Consider the following 13698-nt stretch of genomic DNA (forward strand, 5'->3'; position numbering starts at 1 on the left):
TCAGATACAATATTGCATTTTGCAAACAAACGTAATCAAAACATTTGAAATGTGCTCTACCCTCAACATTTTCAACATTTAAACTAATTTCTGTGGTTGTATTTGTTTTAGTATTCCTTGCTTTGTTAATGTTTCCTTTCTTCTTATATCAGTGTTAAAGTTTATGAAAGCTTGAATTAATGTTTTAAGTGTACAATTGGCTGTTTGTGAACAATTATTGTACCCAAAGGTGGCCTATCACTTTCGTTTCAAAGTTTTATCAAAGTATAAATCACATTTAACAATGCCCCATCCCTCATCATCAGGCTCCTATCACTTTCTATTCTGTGGAAGCGTCTTTTATCTTTTTATCTGAAATGGGACTGTGGTGATGTTAACTGCAATTCAAAGATCCACGTTTAATATGTTGTCAATAACTCATCAAAACTGTGATTTGACGGCAATTTGGAGGGAGTCAACAAATGTGACATGATCTAGGATGTACAAAGGAATGTAGGATGAGCAATGGCATAATAACAGTCTAATGCCATTACAGGCCCCTAGACCATTAGTGTCAAAGCATTGAAGCCCATGTGATGTAAAACACTGCAGCTTATAAATAAAGAGTGACCGAGATTGTGTAGACCGACTCTCCACTATACAAATGATAAATGCATAATGACAAGGTCTGTCAGGCTTATACTTTTGATGTTAAAAGGCATTAATATTTGAGATAAATCTAAGTTTGAATGGCATGTGTGTAATTGTGCACTATATGAGTATGGAGAAACTTTATCTATAAACAACAAGAAATCACTATCATCTATCTATCTATCTATCTATCTATCTATCTATCTATCTATCTATCTATCTATCTATCTATCTATCTATCTATCTATCTATCTATCTATCTATCTATCTATCTATCTATCTATCTATCTGAAACTGGATTTTTGACAATTAAAGGATTAGTTCACCTAAAAAGGAAAATTCTGTCAGTAATTACTCACCCTCATGCATGTCGTTCCAAACCCGTAAGACTTTCATTCATCTTCGGAAGCCAAATTAAGATATTTTTGATGAAATCTGAGTGATTGCTGTCTCTCCATTGACAGCTAAGCAACTTAAAATTTGACACTTCAAAAATTTCACAAAGAGATCGTAAAACTCTATATGTATTGAGTGGTTTAGTACAAATTTTCTGAAGAAACATGGTCACTTTATATGATGAATAGATTGAATTTAGGCTTTTATTAACATACATTAATCAGAGAACATAAACTGAAGCTCAACCGAACCTGCTTGACGCCTGAGAATAAACCTCATTGGTTCTTTCTGAAGCTCAAAGGTGCTGCGTAACACGAGAATGAAGCTCATTGGTTCTCACAAGTCAAGCAAACATGCTTGAGCTTGAGTTGATAAATGTTTATATGCGAATAAAAGACTAAATACAATCTGTTCATATTTATAAAGCGATTGAGTCTCATCAGAAAATTTTGGACCAAACCGCTCAATCCATATGGATAATTTTTTACGATCTCTTTAAGAACTTTTTGAATCGCCAAAGTGGTGGTTGCGTAGGCTGACAATGGAGGGACAGAAATATCTGATTTCCGGTTTGGAACTCTCATGGCATGTAATTGAATATTGCCTACAAAACAAGTTTGATACGGTTTGTACGAAATAGATTCAATGCACAAAGATTAAATAATCATGTGCATTAATTATCCATCATAACAGACCACCGTTGATCTTCATCAAAGAGGTTAGCCTAAATAATAAAGTCTGATTGCATCCCTCTACGTTGGTGCCCACTAGCGGCGAATGTGTGCGCAGTAGCTTGTGGAGATTGAGAATAGTGAGTCCAGTGTGTGTGCGAGAGGGACAGTCAGGCTCGAGTTCTGGTGGGTTCAGCCCAGCAGAGACACACCGCTCACTCTGTGCTCGGACCGGGACACTCGATTCTCCCTAAGGCTTATATGATCAGGCTGAAATCTTCCCATGCTATAGTCATTTATCTGGACTGAAGACTGTCTCGCTGCAGCTGCCTCTGGCTCATATTAACTTGGTGAGTGGATTTTTCTTTGAATTATGGACCAGCTAACTTGCTAACATGAAGATTAGACGTATTTTGTGAAATAGCGTCAGTAGTCCTAGGTTTTGTCTAGGTTGGCATACGCCCTGGAGGTGCCGAATTAGTATAACCGCGCATAGATAATGGCTAGTGTTGGGAATGGGTAACGTTAAGTTAGCAGGCTAGGTTATAGGTGTCCGTCTTTAGCATAACAGCAGCCCCAAAAGGCTGTTCCAATACACAGAGAGCTGTCTACACAGACAGCATTTTTGGGCGTGTTCGAACGACCCCCAAAAGCTGTCGACGTAGGCAGCTCACTAGTTTTGAAACACAGCTCAAAGTCTCTCTGGATCATGAACCTCATTTACCTTCTCCACTGTTTAGCCTAGCTTAGCCAGCCTGCTACTGATCTGGACCTGTTTTCTGTTATATAAACACCCACATTGCCCCAGTGTTTTCAAAACGCGTAAACAGCGCTGGAAATGAAATTGTATGTGGTAGTTCTATCCGCCCATCCCAGCACAACTCGACATTACCCGTCGCGCTGAATTAAACGGGTCGACTAACTTAGCTGTTAGCAAGCTAACAAGCCGGAGAAGAGAAAGAAGTTTGGACCGTTCAAGTTAATTGTCCCCTGCGTTTGAATTGGATTATTTTGGGAGTCGTTTGGTTCTTTTAATGGTTCCAGGTCAGTAACTCTTTCTCTTAAGAGTTGTGGTTATTAGCCTAAGTTATTGTTACTAATGTATTTGCCTGTGTGTTATTTGAAACAGTCGTGTTTGCATGTAGTGATTTTTTTCTTTTGCTCAAAATGTTTAATTATAGGTAAATGCATTCCAGAGCAGCCTGGTATCGACCCAAATCTAAAGGTTATGTTTCTGTGTAAGCAAGTTAATAGAACATAAATGTCAATATGGTATTTTACTATGTGCACACAGTGTATCATGGCATCATCATCCCAATTGAGTGCTTATCAACACTAGGACAACATTTACTGATGATCAGATACTGTATCAGTATGTGTTTAGTTGATAGGATTGTGAAAAAGAATGTGCTTGTTAGTTTATAATTAGATTTGTGGCTTCATTTAAGCCTTTAATGTATTAAGGAGCTCATAAATGCATTATAGTGCTGACGAAGTAATTGGAGTCTGAAGGTTTCTCATTGAGGTTTAGATTAAACTTCATGTGCTCCAGCCACCCCGGTCAAAGCGAGTTGCAAACCCACCAGGTAAACAAACAACATGCATGAGACTGGTCAACATTTGTCAAGCATTTTGGCACATGCTTATTTATCTATGGTACACTGACTGTCAGTCTGAGCAGATTCGTTGGGAAATATTGCCTGTAGTCACTGAAAAAGCAGCTTTGTGAGAAATCAGTGCTGTGGTTTTGGAATATCTGTTCTGTTGTGCACAGCAAAACATGTTCAGGCAGCATGAGGCGTTCAGAGTGGGTTGTCTCTGGGATTAGGGTGAGAGGCTCTTGTTTTGCTATTTGTAAAGCTGAATCTGGGTGGAAAGGTTAGAAGATTCAATGATGAGAAATGACAGGGTTTTTGAGCCTCCTCGCTGAATCACCAGCGACATTAAATGTCTGTGGTCATGCAGGAATTAATCTCCAGTTTGAATGTGAATGAAGGAGTCAAATGGAAAACGGGTGCATGATAATAGGTGGCTCACAATTTGTGTGGCTCTGTGTGCAGCAAGATAAATATCAAATTGAGTTTTTCATTAAAGAAAGGATGGAGACCTTGCCGGCAATGCAGAGTATGACCTCGAGTCAATAAAGGAAGATTTCAGACCGCCTCTGCCTAGCGGTGAAAAGCTGAGAGTGGTGAACGTTGAGTCAGCTAGTTGTGTGGCTCTCTTAACATCAGATTCGGTAGTTTGCCTTTGATTCAGCTACACAACTACCACTTTGATGCTTCAAAAAGTTCATAAAGAGATTGTAAAACTAATCCATATGAATTGAACGGTTTAGTCCAAATTTTCTGAAGAGACTCGATCGCTTTATATGATGAATAGATTGAATTTAGATTCACATATAAACATTGATCAGCGAACATAAACTGAAGCTCAACGGAACCTGCTTGACACGCGAGAACAAACCTCATTGGTTCTTGGGGAAGCTGAAACGTGCTGCGTTACACAAGAATGAACCTCATTGGTTCTTGCTGAAGCTCAAAACGTGCTGCGTAACACGAGAATGAACCTCAGTGGTTCTTGTTGAAGCTCAAATATGCTGCGTAACAGGAGAGTGAACCTCATTGGTTCTTGTTGAAGCTAAAATGTGCTGCGTAACACGAGAATGAACCTCATTGGTTCTTGTTGAAGTTCAAATGTGCTGCGTAACACAAGAATGAACCTCATTGGCTCTTGTTGAAGTTCAAATGTGCTGCGTAACACGAGAATGAACCTTATTGGCTCTTGCTGAGTTCAAATGTGCTGCGTAACACAAGAATGAACCTTATTGGCTCTTGCTGAAGTTCAAACGTGCTGCGTAACACGAGAATGAACCTCGTTGGCTCTTGGTGAAGTTCAAATGTGCTGCGTAACACGAGAATTAACCTCATTGGTTCTTGTTGAAGTTCAAATGTGCTGCGTAATACGAGAATTAACCTCATTGGCTCTTCCTGAAGTTCAAACGTGCTGCGTAACACGAGAATGAACCTCATTGGCTCTTGGTGAAGTTCAAACGTGCTGCGTAACACAAGAATGAACCTCATTGGCTCTTGCTGAAATTCAAACGTGCTGCGTAAGACGAGAATGAACCTCATTGGTTCTTGTTGAAGAGTAAATGTGCTGCGTAACACGAGAATGAACCTCATTGGTTCTTGTTGAAGCTCAAACGTGCTGCGTTACACAAGAATGGACCTCATTGGCTCTTGCTGAAGTTCAAACGTGCTGCGTAACACGAGAATGAACCTCATTGGTTCTTGTTGAAGCTCAAATGTGCTGAGTAACACATGAGTGAACCTCATTGGCTCTTGGTGAAGTTCACACGTGCTGCGTAACACGAGAATGAACCTCATTGGTTCTCGCACATCAAGCTAACATGCTTGAGCTTCCGGTTACCGGATCTGACGTGTGAGTTAATGAATGTTTATATGTGAATAAAAGCCTAAATTCAATCTGTTCATCATATAAAGCGATCGTGTCTTCAGAAAATTTGGACTAAACTGATTCATTTTCATAATCAATTAATATATGGATTAGTTTTTCGATCTCTGTATGAACTTTTTGAAGGTCCCAAAGTGGTAGTTGCGTAGCATAGATATCCAAAAATGAAAAGTATGTCATTAATGACTCACCCTCATGTCGTTCCAAGCCCGTAAGACCTCCGTTCATCTTCGGAACACAGTTTAAGTTATTTTAGATTCAGTCCGAGAGTTTTCTGTCCCTCCATTGAAAATCTATGTGCGGTATACTGTCCTTGTCCAGAAAGGCAATAAAGATATCATCAAAGTAGTCCATGTGACCTCAGTGGGTTAGTTAGAATTTTTTGAAGCATGGAAAAAACATTTTGTTCCAAAAATAACAAAAACGATGACTTTATTCTGCATTGTATTCTCTTCCGGTTCTGTTGTCAATCCGCGTTCACGAGGCCAGTGACGCTGCTGACGTAAGACGCTGCTGACTTGTTATCTGGTGCGTCCGTGTATTCGGGTTCAAATAAATATGTCTGGTTAAAAAAAATGCAAGTCTTCCCCTGTGTCGAAATCCTTAGACATGTTTGCAAAGATTGTTTTGTTTACAGCGTGCGTCTCCCTCAGACTGTAAACGAAGCTCGGGCGCACCAGATAACCCGTCAGCTCGTCTTACGTCAGCGGACTCATGAAAGCGGATTGACAACAGAACCGGAAGAGAATACAATGCTGAATAAAGTCATCGTTTTTGTTATTTTTGGAACAAAATGTATTTTCGATGCTTCAAAAAATTCTGACTAACCCACTGAGGTCACATGGACTATTTTGATGATGTCTTTATTGCCTTTCTGGACAAGGACAGTATACCACACATAGGTTTTCAATTGAGGGACAAAAAGCTTTCGGACTGAATCTAAAATATCTTAAACTGTGTTCCGAAGATGAACGGAGGTCTTACGGGCTTGGAACGACATGAGGGTGAGTCATTAATGAAATAATTTTCATTTTTGGGTGAACTAACCCTTTAATGACAGAATTTTCATTTTTGTTTGAACTATCCCTTTAAGGAATATTCAAAGTTTCAATAAAAGTTAGGTTAATTGTCAGCATTTGTGTTGGGCTACAACTATTGATTGATAATCAATAATCTGTTGATTGTGTCTTCGATGAATTGATTAATTTGATTAAACCAGATGAATTTTCAGTATTTTATTTTAAAAAAAAAGTTATTACTTCCTGCCCAATGTTGTACTCCAAAAGTGTGCAAATTGAAGAATGTATATAAAGCACCTGAAAGTCGGGTTAAACTACATGCTATGCATAAGAGTTCATTTGAATCGCTTAACATTAAGGAATTTCATGTTTAGGATGCTTCACATCGTGCACTTCCTGTGTCAGCTCAGTACGTACTTTATAAAAGAATGTCTATAAGTCTAAAAAAATGCATTACTCAATAATGTAAACTAAAGTGCTGTGACTAGTGGATGTTTTCTGTGCACAGCATGCTATCATATTCGTTGTCGATGATTTTCATGATCAATTATTACAGATTTTATAAATTAGTTGTTGTGCCCCTGCATTTGTGTCATAATTTAGTTTGCAAAAACATGATTTTGACTCATCTCTCGTTTTCAAAAAACAAAAAAAAACAAGTTCATGGTGAGAATGAGATGCTAGTTACAATGGAAGTAAATGGGGACAATTTTTGGAGGGTTTAACGGGTCATGAAACCCCAAAACACATTTTTTGAGATGTGAACAGATGGTTGCACATCAGGCTTTAAAAAAAAAAGGTTGGTTGTCAGTTGAGGTCATGGGTCGGTTGGTTGTCAGTTGAGGTCATGGGTCGGTAGGGACTTTTTTTTTTTTGTGGCAGCAAGGGATAGGAAGGAAATTATTATTATTATTTCTTATTTTTATTTACAATAGCGATTGATAAGCTACTCTATTTTTTCATAACATAGCCTACATGTACATGTACTCTACCACCTTGTGTGTCCCAGCATGTTACACACACACACACACACACACGCTGATTTTAAATGTGCGCGGGGGCAAACGGGGTTGCCTTATTGTAAAGTGTTTCCGATTAGTTATACACCGATTCAGACGTCTCGTGAGTTCAGTGTTGGAAAGATCAGTTGTTTTAACCATTCATTAAAACGAATCGGTTCAAATGAGTCATTAGTTCGCTAATTAGACGTGTCATTATCGGACGTGTACGCGTTGTGTGATTATCCCGGCGGTTAGGACATACCACAAGATTTGTGTCATCACAGAAAACATTTCATCACAGGATAGTTTTTTCGTTTATTTAAAGTGTGGTTTATATGTCAGCTGAAAGTGTGGAACGCTTTTCAGAGAAGATAAGGCAACGTATTGTAGCACAATTCCCACCCAGCCGTAATTCAGGAAAAAATAAATCTCCGAATGCTCCACATTAAAGTTTAGTCTTCCGACCTTGCCATCGTGTCGATTTATTTTCATTAATATGTGCGAGGGAGAGAGAGCAAGACAGTGCTTAGTTTTGAGACGGTGAAGCCTATACTTTCGCCTGGCTCCGCAGAGAGAGTGCGTGCGCGCGACCAGGGCTCTCTCTCTATCTCTATCTCTGCTCGTTCAGTTCATGCGCCCTGTCACGAGCGCAGCAGTGCATCTACATGACAACAACGATGTGTGAACGCCCGTGGCTGCCTCGTTTGTTGGCATTACTCGATGACAACAGGCTATACAAATATATGAGGTGCCCCTAGGGACATTATTCAGAATTGCATGCACATACATGTACTTTTCCTCTCACATACACATATGAAACCAAATTCATTCACATACTATAGTGAAATGCTTTTACAAACACAACTGAAACGCTCTCATACATACAACTGAAAATATTACGCTCACACACACACAACTGAAATGCATACACACACACAACTGAAACACTCACACACACAACTGAAATGCTCTCATACATACAACTGAAAATATTACGCTCATACACACAACTGAAACACTCACACACACACAACTGAAATGCTCACACACACACAACTGAAATGCTCTCACATACACAACTGAAATGCTCACACACACACAACTGAAATGCTCTCACACACACAACTGAAATGCTCACACACACACAACTGAAATGCTCACACACATTCAAGTGAAATGCTTTTACAAACACAACTGAAACGCTCTCACTCACACAACTGAAAAGCATTTCAGTATGTTGTATGCAAGCATTTCAGTATGTTGTATGCAAGCATTTCAGTATGTTGTATGCAAGCATTTCAGTATGTTGTATGCAAGCATTTCAGTTGAAACGGAAGGTGGTTAAAGTCCCCACTCCAGTCCAGTTGGTGGCAGTAGTGCACCTCAAGACGAAGAACTAGAAGCTGTTGAAAGAAGGCATAGTACAAAAGCGCGCCTTTCACAATACAAGCGACCGAAGTTGACCGTTCGTTCCTATGGTTCGTTCGCCCGCCAATCGCGCTACACCAGCGGTTCTCGATGTGTGTGGCGCGCCCCACTGGTGGGGAATAGAGACGTGACAGGTGGCGCGCACCAAACGGGAGGAAATTTTCCTTTATATGCTCTTTATTCGTTGATGGCGAGTCCGCATAGTCAACTTCATCTTTGCAGCAACACAGAAAACACCAGTTTATTAATAAACAATTAAATGTCTCCTTGCTATTTTTTATACATTCATAATCATTACTTTTGCCGGTTCTTTGTGGCAAGCTTTATGCGTGAGCTTGAGTGCGGCAATATAACGCTCATTATCCTGTATAGCCTATTTAAGTAATTAAATTAATATAATGGGGCGATTTGTCCACTAACGGCTTAAATGAACAGCTACTAGTCGACTAGAAAAAAACTTTAGTCGGAGACAGCCCTTATTCCACATATTTTCGAGCCAGCAGAACATTCTGGGTTGCGCGCGCGACCCTGAGCGGAATGAGCGAGCGGAGGAATATTCAGAAATGCGCTCTCTCTCTCCGCTCACATGCTCTAATCGGAACAAAGGAATATTAAAATAATTAATTATTAGTTTATATCTTATACACTGCCCATCATTTTAATCCCATATCAAATGTTATGTCTATTTTAATATGTGTAATATATACTTTTTTTTTTTTTTTTTCACGTTTTTAAGTAGCCTACAATATTATGTTAGTCCACATCCCCCAACCAGGGGATGCTATGACGAGTGGCACTTTTATTTATTTTCTATTTTTGAACTTGATACAAATTTTGACACAGCTGCACTTTTATTTTCTTTATTTTTGAACTTGCTGTTATTTGATGTAGATAGTTAATTTGTATTTAGATACAACTTGTTACTATACTGATACTACTTGTTACTTCAATAAATTTAAACATTTTAAGATTGTTGCTTATTTCATTATCATTGGGGCGGAACAATTTCAGTTGTGTGTGTGAGAGCATTTCAGTTGTGTGTGAGAGCATTTCAGTTGTGTGTGTGAGAGCATTTCAGTTGTGTGTGTGAGAGCATTTCAGTTGTGTGTGTGAGAGCATTTCAGTTGTGTGTGTGAGCATTTCAGTTGTATGTGTGAGAGCATTTCAGTTGTGTGTGTGATAGCATGTCAGTTGTGTGTGTGTGAGCATTTCAGTTGTGTGTGTGAGAGCATGTCAGTTGTGTGTGTGAGCATTTCAGTTGTGTGTGAGAGCATTTCAGTTGTGTGTGTGTGAGCATTTCAGTTGTGTATGTGAGAGCATTTCAGTTGTGTGTGTGAGCATTTCAGTTGTGTGTGTGTGAGTGTTTCAGTTGTGTGTGTGAGCGTAATATTTTCAGTTGTGTGTATGAGAGCATTTCAGTTGTGTGTGTGTGAGCGTTTCAGTTGTGTGTGTGTGAGCATTTCAGTTGTGTGTGTGCGCGTAATAATTTCAGTTGTATGTATGAGAGCGTTTCAGTTGTGTTTGTAAAAGCATTTCACTTGTATGTGTGTGAGCATTTCACTATAGTATGTGAATGAATTTGGTTTCATATGTGTATGTGAGAGGAAAAGTACATGTATGTGCATGCAATTCTGAATAATGTCCCTCGGGGCACCTCATACAAATACGGTGCTGTATAAAAACATAAATTATTGTTCGCCTCAACGTTTTTTATTTGTGTATTTATTTAATTTGTATTATTTCTTCCCCAAGCTCATAAAATAAATTTGGGTTGCACATAAATTGACAGGGTCGGTCGGAAACCGGAACCAAACAATTTTTTTTTATGCCCCAGTGTAAACAACAATGGCAATCGTTATGTTTATTATTGAGTGAAAAGCCAAAACCAACGTCATGAAAAGTGAGGTATATGCGTTAATTCGTAGTGGTGATTGGCAGAAATGTGAATCTTATAATTTTGTATAAGCACTTGCATTTTAAAACGTGTATTATTTGAGCTATAGCCTAAAGTTGTTCTTGTCAAGTTGGATAAAATTGGATATAACTTTTTTTTTGTCCATATTGTTTATGTGCTGTGACTATTGACTATTGTGCTGTGACTATTGACTATTGTGCTGTGGCTATTGACTATTGTGTTGTGGCTATTTTTGTTGTAAACGTAAACATGGATTATTCCTTTAAGGTGAAATGGACAATTCCTGTTTTTTATTGAATATCGCACTATTTGTTATAAATCATTTATCTGTGCACATAAATTCATGCTAGTGTGAGGGCGGGGCAACCTGTCACTCACATGACATCACAGCAACGGCAAACCGCAATGTTCTAATCAATTCCAGGTGGACAAAATCAAGTCCTTCCCTTTCCTTACATTTTTATATTGTCCTAGAAGCCGTTTCATCTGTATATACGTCAAAATAGGGAAGAAAAGACTATCACGACTTCTGTTTCATGCCGACTTTAAGTAGTGATGTTTTTGCATGTGATTCTTTTAACTCTAAATGTTTCTCCAAAACGAAGCTAATAGCCGATCGTTTTCAAATGAGGTTGTTCTTATAAGTTGGTATATTTGTGCAAACAGTAACAGCGGCTGAGGCATTGCAAGTGCGGATATCCTGACCCTCTCCCATCAGGTTAAAACCCCCTTAACTAGAGGATTGGACCTGGGTTAGATAGCAGTCTGTAGCGCATCTGATGCTCTTGAGCTCTTGCCATGCAGTGCCTTGGGTTCACCTCTCATGACTGGGTAGAGTCGGCGGGGTGGTCTCGTATGCCAGCAGCAATCAGGCAAATTAAGCAGGGCAGTGGGAAGCGATGTGCGCTTAGAGCTCGGTTTTACTCCTGCAGCACATTAATAGCTCAGATTTCTTCTCTCTTTCTCTGAATAGCAATGTTTTTGATTTATGAAACATTAGGACAAGTGGATTTATGTAACCAATGAAATAAATAGTTTTAAATCCCTATAGTCGCTGTTTACTGACATTTCAACAAAGCTTTCAATTTGAGGTATTGCTAGTGATTGGGTTTTTTTTGCGCAGTGCTATCACTCGTTTAGTTTTGAAAGAATTATGATAGGGTATTATACCAAATTGCATGAGAGCTTTTGGTTTGATCAAAATCCCCTTGTGATCATTGACTCAAATGGTCTGATTTTAAAGACAGTTTGCCCCAAAATTTAATTTATTCTTCCGTAAGTTGCTCAAAACATTTGTGACTTTCCAGTTTCCCAGCTGCTCTTGCATACTTTGGAAGCAGTGTCTTTCAAGCTATCAGTATTGTATAATTGTGACTTTTTAATGTTATCAGTAGCTTCGTTAAGTAAAATAGGCCAATATTTAATTTTATAAATAATATGTTAGGCTACACTTGTGTGTGGCTTAAATTTGATAAACACAAATAAAATAAAATAATCCAATTTTCTTCAGAGCCTAAAATATATATATATTTTTATATTTGCAAAAGTTATATTTTCTATTAAACTATTATGAAAGTTCACATTTGATAAAGGTAGTTTTCTTCCTTTTTTTGTAGTCAGTCTCACGCATGTGGATTGATTTCAAATATTGTCCAATATATTGTTTGTTTCAAAATATAAACCATTATTGGTTATTTTATCAGAAAACATTCTAGATCGATGCATCCCGATACGAATGCTTTATTAGCGCACTAAAATGTGAAGGTATTTATTATTCCCACCAGCGCAGATTGATTGCACATATTAAAATCAAAGTTTTAATTTTGTTCTTTTTGGAGTTGACAGCCTCTAGTCAGTTAATGTATACTATCTCTAATGAATTCCTACAAAAGTCTTTTTAAGCATTTGTGTTGGCGTGAGTCATTTAGTCTGTTCTCTTCTCGTGGGTGTAGCTTAAGTACAAAATCTCTAAATCTTATAATTTGCTATTCCTTCTTGGTACATGTTAAATAGTGCTCAAGACAAAGAGATATCAGGTCAGGGCAATAAATGAATAAGAGAAATAGATCATTCATTTTTTCAGAACCCTAATGAAGAGGTGTCAAGTGCCAAGTGTGGAAATGTGAAGTGCGTTACATAGTATCAAATCAAATGATAAGGTATACTCAAGAAAATTGTTAACGTGTCATCATGTTAGTTTACTTCATGTCATTCACCACTGCACATGGACCTCTGGATGAGGTCAAGTGTTTGTTCCAGGAAGTTGATAAATTGAAGATAAAATACATCAAAATATCTGCAAAATGAAGCTTAATATCCTTCTTTACAGACAGCCTGAAGGCGAGTTTTGCCATTCACGTTTGCTTTGGGTATTATAGAAATCAAGTTGTTTGTATGCTCTCACTCGTACTGAAATTTCGATATTCCTGGCCATCATTCAGGAAGCGATCTCTTTTGTTGCATAACATACGAGCCTGTGCTTTCCTCCCCAGGTTTGATTAATGCTCATATGTCTCATGTTTGATTAGTTGACATAAAACGCTCACACAAGTTAGCCTAATTGCTCGTCAGTAATTAAAGTCAGCGTCATTTGAAGAGCAACTCTTTGCCAAGGCTCATCCACTGAAGCTTGAAGTTTAAAGCAGTGACAGATAATATGTTGAACAGGCTCTGGAGTACATCCTTTATCACTTCTTTCTTTTTTGTTGACAAGTGACCAAAGATAGTGATGGTTTCTGTTCTTGCGAAGTGTAAGGGCACTTTGGGGCATTGACCAAAAGTTGGTTGAGTTTGTGCAAAGTGCAAAAGTACAAATGTTAATGACTGACCTTGAACTGCCTGTTTCGTTTCATCTGCTGTGACAGGCCTGCATGTTATCAGCCTTTTTAGGGATGTTCTGTTCATTTAACTTATCTGGAACATTGTGAAATTGCATAGACTGAAAAATGTCAAATATTTTGTGTTACTTTATGAACTGAAGTGTAGTTATTTATTTATTTTAAGCCTGTGGCCCTATTAAATATGTTAAAACCCTTTAACAATTAGCCTAAATGTTTTGTGTCCTATGAAATCAACTGAATCGGGGGAAATAAAATCGATTTTGTAGGACCCAAAAAAATTCATTGTTAAACTTTTGATAAATTACTGTTAAATTGTATAGT

General features: G+C 38.3%; 1 protein-coding gene across 2 annotated transcripts in view; it reads left to right on the forward strand.

Annotated features, from left to right (window-relative positions):
- Positions 1-1801: 1801 nt before the first annotated feature.
- Positions 1802-13698, forward strand: part of ndst1b (N-deacetylase/N-sulfotransferase (heparan glucosaminyl) 1b) — a 111281-nt gene continuing 99384 nt past the window's right edge. The window contains exon 1 of one of the 2 annotated variants that reach the window (XM_077195285.1): positions 1802-2047. The gene's annotated coding sequence lies outside the window, so the exon portion shown is untranslated. Of the gene's footprint in view, positions 2048-2388; positions 2742-13698 lie in introns of those variants that run through there. The other variant, XM_077195266.1, reaches the window with a different exon arrangement.

The sequence above is a fragment of the Siphateles boraxobius genome, unplaced genomic scaffold (assembly GCF_051911475.1).
Source record: "Siphateles boraxobius isolate OS27281-9 unplaced genomic scaffold, OSU_SipBor_1 11, whole genome shotgun sequence".
In the NCBI taxonomy this organism is placed as follows: Eukaryota; Metazoa; Chordata; class Actinopteri; order Cypriniformes; family Leuciscidae; genus Siphateles; species Siphateles boraxobius.